General features: G+C 43.9%; 1 protein-coding gene across 1 annotated transcript in view; it reads right to left on the bottom strand.

Moving 5' to 3' along the window:
- Window positions 1-2,791: 2,791 nt before the first annotated feature.
- LOC109576502 (uncharacterized) overlaps window positions 2,792-8,328 on the bottom strand; it is a 141,000-nt gene continuing 135,463 nt past the window's right edge. The window contains exon 6 of the mRNA XM_070777269.1: window positions 2,792-6,407. The gene's annotated coding sequence lies outside the window, so the exon portion shown is untranslated. The remainder of the gene's footprint in view (window positions 6,408-8,328) is intronic.

Here is an 8,328-nt window from a genome sequence, read left to right as displayed (position 1 = left end):
TGCTGGGTGATGGTGGAGGTTTCTAGAGAGGTTATGTCTCTTGATGAAAAGAAGGGGATAGTATTGGCTCTTCTACTTCCCTTTTCCTCTTCCCAGAAGGTGGAGGTAATGCCTTGAACAGCAGCAGCCCTCTTGTGACGGTGAAGTGATAAGGATGATAAAGCAGAGGGGCTCCAATAGCCTGGGCTTTTGATGGCATTGTTGAGTTATTTCATCCTCCTGGATTCACCTTTCAGGCTTCGTGTTAAGGGTGATAATTCTGATATAACAGTTCTGATTAGGCAGGTTATGAATGCTGTTAGCTGCAAGCAACAAAGTTTAGGTCTTTCCTTTAGGTCCTAAGTCACTCCTACCACACCACACTGATTCCATGGAAACAGGGGTGTCTTCACCAAGACACTTTCTTCCAAAGATGGTGATGCCATCTGTTTGGCATTAGTGTCTCAATTTGTTTGGTGACTCTGGGAGGAGAGGGGCACTGAATGTCTCCTGAAGGATCAGAAATGCAGTAAGCATGCCCCCCAGCCAGAGCAAAGCAGGGCACGGCATGGGCAAGTGTGTCAGCTGTCCCTCAAAATACCTACTATGTGCCGAGTCCTGGGTTTCTGAAGCTTATTGTCTAATGGAGAAATAGGATATGGCAAAGCCATAGTTAATTATTTGCTGAATTGTTTTGAAGTACAGGGTGCCGTGCAAGTAACGGGGATCCTGACCTAGTCCAGAGCTCAGAGAAGGCGGCCTAGAAGCTGTTTTGTGTGTCCTTCAGCTCCACAAGGATGAATGCCTCCCAAATGCCTGGGCTTGTTTCTGATGGCCTCTGGTCACAGTGCCCCAGGGAAGGCCTTCTTCTCTGGGACAAGAGCCCTCACCTGTGGGCTTCTGAGCTTTCAGCTCCCCAGAGCTTGAGTGACGTGAACACACCTTAGCGGAGGCCACCCCTGGAACCATACTCATGCAGGATGGGCTGGCCAAGCTGGGCCGAGAAGGGCCTGTCTACAAAGATGGGGTCCATGGTCTCTCTTTCAACAAACATGTATTGACACCGACTGTATGCCAAGTGCTGTTGGATACACCAGTGATCATAGGAGTCAGTTATGCCAGCCCTTGGGTCTGGAGGAAGATCAGATCACAGGTAAATAACATGAGTCTAAAGGTGACCTGTGCTGCGTGCAAGACAGGGCAGGGTCCGGAGATGGGAGGGAGGGGTGTGCTGCCGATGGCAGCATGCGGTCCGCTGGACGGTCAGGGGGCTGTCACTGGGGGAGGAGGGGCGTGGTGACACCTGAGGGGATGCTCGTGAAGGCCCTGGGGGAGGCAGTGTGGGAACAGCAGGCCAAGGGGTGGATCCCACGTGGCCACGGGCGGTGGAGGCCAGAGCCCTGTGACCTGACTGGTGTTTTAAAAGGACTGCAGGTCAGCCTTTGCCTCTTCAATTTATGGAGTCAGACAGCAAGAGGGTCAAGGGTGGGGGGCCCTGGCAACCCTCCAGGTGGTGAGCTGCGTCAGTGGCTGTGGTCTCGGCCCCTGTGCCCGCCAAGGAAGCTTATCAGTGAAGCGTTTACCTTCATCTTGTTGTATCTTTTAATGTGTATGGCTTTGGTAATCATAAAAAAGTATTCAGATTACTTCTAAAGAAGTGGTTCTCTCTGGGGACAGAATGATAAAGGCCTTCCACAGTCTTCCATATGTGTCTGTGCTCCTCTTGATTTTTGAGCGATTTGGTTCTGCAACAGTGTATTTTTTTTCCCTCCTGTTTTGTTCTGTGGCTCTAAACACTGAGGGGCATTCCTGGAAGCATTGTACAAAAAGAAATGGTAAAAAAAAAAAAAAGTGAATGGATTGTGTTTCACAGTTGTAAAGTCACACACCCACACACCCCTCTTCCTCCACTTAAGTCAGGCCTCAAGGGAACAGCCTTGGAGGTTCACTCCAGGAGGGCATGGCTTTTCCCCCTCATTTCCAGTGCTTTCTCTGCCCGAGCTCCAGAGTTTCAAGCAGAAGACACGTAAGCAGTCTTGAAGGCACTCGGTCACATAGTGTTAGGCTGCTGGCAGGTGTGTGTGTGTGTGGAGCGGGGGGAGGGCGCTGCCCAGGAAGGAAGGATGAAGCCCCTCAGCAGGGTTGGCAGCAGACATTTGGGGGCCTGATACCTCACCAGCCGTGAGGCCTTGAGCAAGTGTCTCGACCTTTCTGAGCTGGTTCTTCACCTAAGAGATGGGGATGACGACACTGCTTCCCTCCCCAGAGAGGCTCCGAGCCTCAGTGAGATGACCCCGTCCAAGGGCCGGGATGCAGGAAATAGCAGCAGGGGAGTGGGGTCACTGTGTTGGTTCTGGAGCATAGCGACCTGTGGCTCTGGAAACTGAGCTCCATGCTGTGTGGCCTAAGCCCGGTTACTTGACCTGTCTGGGCCTCTGCTTCGTCAAGTGGAAAATGGAGTTGCAATGGGACAAGGCCAGGTGGAGGTCTTTCCACAGTCACAGGCACCCCCCGAAGCCATGACGGCAGCCCCTCTGCTCCTCTCGGTGCCCACCCCAACTCCCGATTTCATTCACCTGAGATGTGACTGATGGGCCACTAGGAGGCGCCCACCTGCTCTGCTAAGATGGCAGAGCATCCCGGACCTGAAGGAGCTCCCAGCTGTCACGTTTCTTAGCTCTCCTTGCTTCTGGACTCTGTGCTACCCATTAGAAATCAGAAGCAGTGCCCCAGTATACCAGAAGCTGGAGAGAATTAGGCTCTCTTACTTATTTTGATCCATTTTTCTACCAAAACTCTTTTCTGCTATGCCTTAAGAAGAATTAATCTTTATTGGAGTATAGTTGATTTACAGTGTGTTAGTTTCTGCTGTACAGCAAAGTACATCAGTCATACATATATTCACTCTTTAGATTCTTTTCCAAGATAGGTCATTACAGAGAACTGAGTAGAGTTCCCTATGCTCTACAATAGGTTCTTATTACCTATTTTTTGTGTGTCAGGACTTCCCTTGTGGCTCAGACAGTAAAGCGTCTGCCTACAATGCAGGAGACCCGGGTTCAATCCCTGGGTCGGGAAGATCCTCTGGAGAAGGAAATGGCAACCCACTCTGGTACTCTTGCCTGGAAAATCCCATGGATGGAGGAGCGTGGTAGGCTACAGTCCATGAGATCGCAAAGAGTAGGACACAACTGAGCGACTTCACTTGGTGTATATGTCAGTCCCAATCTCCCAATTTATCCCTCCTCCACTTATCCCCTGGTAACCGTAAGTTTGTTTTCTATATCCGTGACTCTACTTCTGTTTTGTAAGTTCATTTATAGCCCCCCTTAAAAAAAAAAAAAAAAAAAGATTCCACATATAAGTGATAATACGTATTTGTCTCACATCTCTCAGTATGACAAACTTTCAGTCTATCCATGTTTCTACAAATGGCATTTGTTCCTTTTTATGGCTGAGGAATCTTCCATTGTATGTGTGCACCACATCTTCTTTCTCCTTTCCTCTGTTGATGGACATTTAGGTGGTTTCGCGTCCTCGCTACTTGTAAACGGTGCCGTTACAGCCTTGGGGTGGACTGCTTTGCCTTTTAAAATAGCAATTTCAAACTCTTTGGCCTCTGTGAGGTTCTTTGAGTTTAAGGGACAGAGTGAATGAGGGAATGAATGTTTATTGCCTCTCTTCTCTTTAAAAACCCATCAACCATCACTATGGTGAAAACCTTCCACTTCACCTCTGTGAGGTCCTGAACTCTTCCTAAAATTTCAGCAACATCTGTGTATAGAGTTTTCCCTGCAGCCTCACTGCTGTAGGTAAGATACGATACATGGGAGTTCTTGCTTTGTGGCAGCACAGCGAATACGTTACTATTAATATATGTGTAGCTATATAGTGAGGAAAAGCCACTACCCCGGGGTATCATTTTCAACAAAGGGCTGAATGTCCTTGGCTGTGGCTTACACAAGGCATGCATAAACCCCCACCCGTGGGACCTAAGTAAACGTCTAGTCATGACTCCAAGTGAGGTGAACCAGGAAAATCTCCCCTCCCTCCATCATCAAAAAAGAAACCCACCTCAAGGTAAATAACAAAATTTTTCAAGTTCAAGTGAAATGACTGTCCAGTGTTCATCTTTATGGTGTTATGTTTTAGAGTCAAGAGTTTCCCCAAGTTAACTGCCAAATCCTAAAGGGCTTCTGATTACTCAGACTGACCCCGGGTGCTCTGAGCTGGCATGGCTGACTTTCCTGGTCCCCAAGTGTTCATTACAGAGGTGGCCAATCAAAGGCAGGTCTGCGTGTGGGTCTGGGGGAAGGTTTCTTAACCTCTCCTTGCCTGTGGTTCCTCTTCATAAATGGGCTTGTTGTGAGCTCTGATGAAAGGCATCTAAAGCCCTGAAAATGTGCCTTGTACTCTGTTAATAATTCAGTCACTAAGAAATGAACATCTAAACCTTTAAATTGGTGGAAACTTTTACCTTCCAGTGTCCCTGCTGTGAGGGATAAAAGGATGTTCTGGGGATGTTTGTTTAGGTGAGGAAAGGAAGGGTCAGGTTTCCACAGCGTAGAACACCAGGAGATTTACTTTAAAAATTCAAAAAAGTAGGTTTAAGAAAAATTATTATTCAACTACAGTGTGGACTTAAAAAAATATTCACAACCTTAAAGTTGAGAGTTATGTTTTCTTTGGCGGGAATTTTTAGGATTTCGAGCCCAGGAGACAGCCTCTAAAGTAATCCTGAGAGAACTGCTCCAAGGAGGCGATGAGGGGGAGCTACATTACACAGAATTTTTCAACAAAGGGCAAGTAGTCAGAACAAGATGATTGTTAATTAAAGAAAACCAGATATCTCAAGATCAGGAATTTAGCACTTTGCTCTGTATGGAAAGAGGCAAGGAGAAATCATTCCTTTGATATGTACCTCTCCTGTCTGGGGCCAGTATGCAGTTTCCCCATTCTGAGTTTCCTCAGGGCTCACTGTAGGGAGTGGCTGCAGGCCGGCAGCTAGATGGCAGGTGGTCTTGTCTTTCCTGAGTTTCTCAGGCTCGTGTTGCAGGACTGGAGTCGCTGATGACGTGTTTACTGATATGGCCAGAAATATTCTATTTCTCAGATCCTTCTCTTGAACCAGAATTTGACCAATATCTGGGAGATATTTTATGACCAATTATTATCCCAGGGCACAGGGAGGCTCATCCCAGATCAGGCGAAGTTCCTGTGCCACTCCAGGTGCAAAGTTCCAGATTAGGCCCTGTTGATAAGGAAAGGTTCTTTGGATCTTCTGTCTTAGTCAGATCCAGGAAATGTTTTTCCTTGTTGCCTATTCTCATACCTAGAATCACACTGTTATAAGAGTCATAAATATGATCAAATTCCTCAAGATGTTTCAGTTCAGTTCAGTCGCTCAGTCATGTCCGACTCTTTGCGACCCCATGAATCGCAGCACGCCAGGCCTCCCTGTCCATCACCGACTCCCGGAGTTCACTCAGACTTACGTCCATCGAGTCAGTGATGCCATCCAGCCATCTCATCCTCTGTTGTCCCCTTCTCCTCCTGCCCCCAATCCCTCCCAGCATCAGAGTCTTTTCCAATGAGTCAACTCTTCGCATGAGGTGGTCAAAGTACTGGAGTTTCAGCTTTAGTATCATTCCTTCCAAAGAAATCCCAGGGCTGATCTCCTTGCAGTCCAAGGGACTCTCAAGATGTGTGGCCATCATCAGTTTTGTTGGAGTCCTGGTTGTACACTGGGCACTGTAAAAGACAACAATCTCACAAAATAGACATGATATATAAATAATACAGCTAGTACCGTTGACAAAAGTCATAGTTAAAAGTCCTATTCACCATTCAGTCCTATGTAACCAACTCCTGTTCATCTGGAGGAAGGAATCAGACATATTCCATTCGTTTTGTCACTTGTTACCCAGTTAGTTCAGTGGCATCTAAAGCTATCAGAAATTTTTGTTTTAAAAAGTTCTTTTTATGAGTCTTCTTGAAAATCTTCATTTTGTAAAAGCATCAGTGTAAAATAATTATTGTCTACAAAGGACAAAGCTTAAAATACTGTGGTTAAAGATTTAAGTACAATGCAATTACCAGGAAACTTGGATATTTTTGTGATATAACATTTTAGGATAATAACTAGAATTATGATTAATAACATTATATCAGGACATATCAGAGGGCAGGGATTCCATATAAATTTTGGAATATATTAATGACATTTATCCATGCTATAACCTAAGGTTATAACCTTATAAGACTATAACCCTATAGTCTTAGGTTCTAGGACTATAACCTAAGGTTCATCTTCAGTTACTTGACAATACTTCTGAAGTAATTTAACATACCAAATAAACTTAGTTTAATATTCCTCTCCAAGATCATTCAGAGATGTTCCTTTGAAGTATCTCAGAGTCAACTGGAAGCTAAAAGAATTTTAGTTAAGAGTTTGATAAAAAATATCAAAGAGGTTTAAAATGCAACCAAACTTACACAACAGGAAAACAAATATGAATCACTTGTGTGTGCACTAAGTTGCTTCAGTTGTGTCCGACTCTTTGCGACCCCACGGACTGTAGCCCGCCAGGCTCCTCTGTCCATGGGATTTTTCTCCAGGCAAGAGTACTGGAGTGGGTTGCCATGCCCTCCAGGGGATCTTCCCACAGGGATAGAACCTGAATCTCTTACCTCTCCTGCAGGCACAGAAACTCACACCGTATGTTACCAAAGAGGAGCGCTTCTAACAGAGAGAGAAATCAAATTCCAGTCTTGCATTAGTTTACTTAACAAGATCCATTTACTTAGTTAACTTCAATCTAAATTTAGTTAATCCTAACCATGCATAAAACTTGTTTCTCAGGTTTCTTTTCCACAATTTTTCTTCAGTTTCTCAGGTTTCTTTTCCACAATTGTTCTTCAGTTTTTGTATCTGTATCAGCCTGTCCCTTATATTTTTTCTTCCACATAAAACCAACCAACTTATTTTCCTCAATAAAATATAATTCCATTCCTCATACCTTCTTTACTGAAAACACATTCTATTTCCTACTCAATATTGAAATGTTTCTATAGTATTCCTAGTAGTTTTAATTACATGTTTAAATTAGAATCCTCAACTTTGTTTTGAAAAACAAGTCTATAAATTTATTCATGACTATTAGGCACTGTGGGATTCTAGTTAAAAATGGATATATCACCATAGTATAAACTAAAAATGCCTACAGGCATTATTTTTCTAGAGTAATTCAAATTAGTAGCTTCCATCTAGAAATATCACATAAGGTGTCTACATGGTAAACTGTCAGTGATTAGGGTTTTTCAATAGCTATTTAGAAAATTTTTAATTGGAGGGTAAATTACAGTATTGTGATCGTTTCTGCCGTACATCAATATCAATCAGCCATAGGTATACATATGTCCCCTCCCCATCCCACCCCTCGAGGTGGTCGCAGAGCACTGGCCTTGAGTTCCCGTGTCATATAGCAAATTCACACTGGCTGTCTACTTTACATTTGGTAACGTATATGTTTCAATGCTGCTCTCTCAAATCGGCCTACCTTGTCTCTCAACTGTGCCCAAAAGTCTGTTCTCTGTGTCTGCATCGCCCCTGCTGCCCTGTAGGCAGGTTCATCAGCACCATCTTTCTGGCTTCCATATATATGTGTTAATATACTATATTTCCTTCTGACTTATTTCACTCTGTGTAATAGTAGGCTCTAGGTCCTTCCACCTCATTAGAGCTGACTCAAATGCATTCTTTTTATAGCTGAGTAATATTCCATTGTGTATATGAACTACAACTAGAATCCTCAACGCTTCAAAACCCTAATTTCTAGTAAAAGCTAAGACGTAAGCAATATGAACTGTCTTTTACATTAGTATTTTGTATACTGGTGAACATAAATATCAGTAATACTTTCTAAAAACATTTGTTTTCTAACAGAGCATTTCAGGTAGCACTAAATATTTTCATTAATAGTTCTAAATACCTTTAGTTTTTCTATTTAGTAACTTATGACTCAGTATCTAATTTCTTTTTGGAAATTAGCTAGTCAATAAACTTCCATCACTTAAATTAGCACAGGTTTAGTACTGTAAGTTACCAATATCTGTAAAGATCATTTTAAGTAGGCATTTCTAAAATATTTTTAAAGAGTTTACCCAAAAGCTCATCAAGTCTCATGCTACTGCTACTGCTAAGTCACTTCAGTCGTGTCCGACTCTGTGCAACCCCACAGACGGCAGCCCACCAGGCTCCCCAATCCCTGGGAATTCTCCAGGCAAGAACACTGGAGTGGGTTGCCATTTCCTTGTCCAATGCATGAAAGTGAAAAGTGAAAGTGAAGT

The sequence above is a fragment of the Bos indicus genome, chromosome 22 (genome assembly GCF_029378745.1).
Source record: "Bos indicus isolate NIAB-ARS_2022 breed Sahiwal x Tharparkar chromosome 22, NIAB-ARS_B.indTharparkar_mat_pri_1.0, whole genome shotgun sequence".
Taxonomy (NCBI): Eukaryota; Metazoa; Chordata; class Mammalia; order Artiodactyla; family Bovidae; genus Bos; species Bos indicus.
This window is presented reverse-complemented; position numbering and strand designations above follow the sequence as displayed.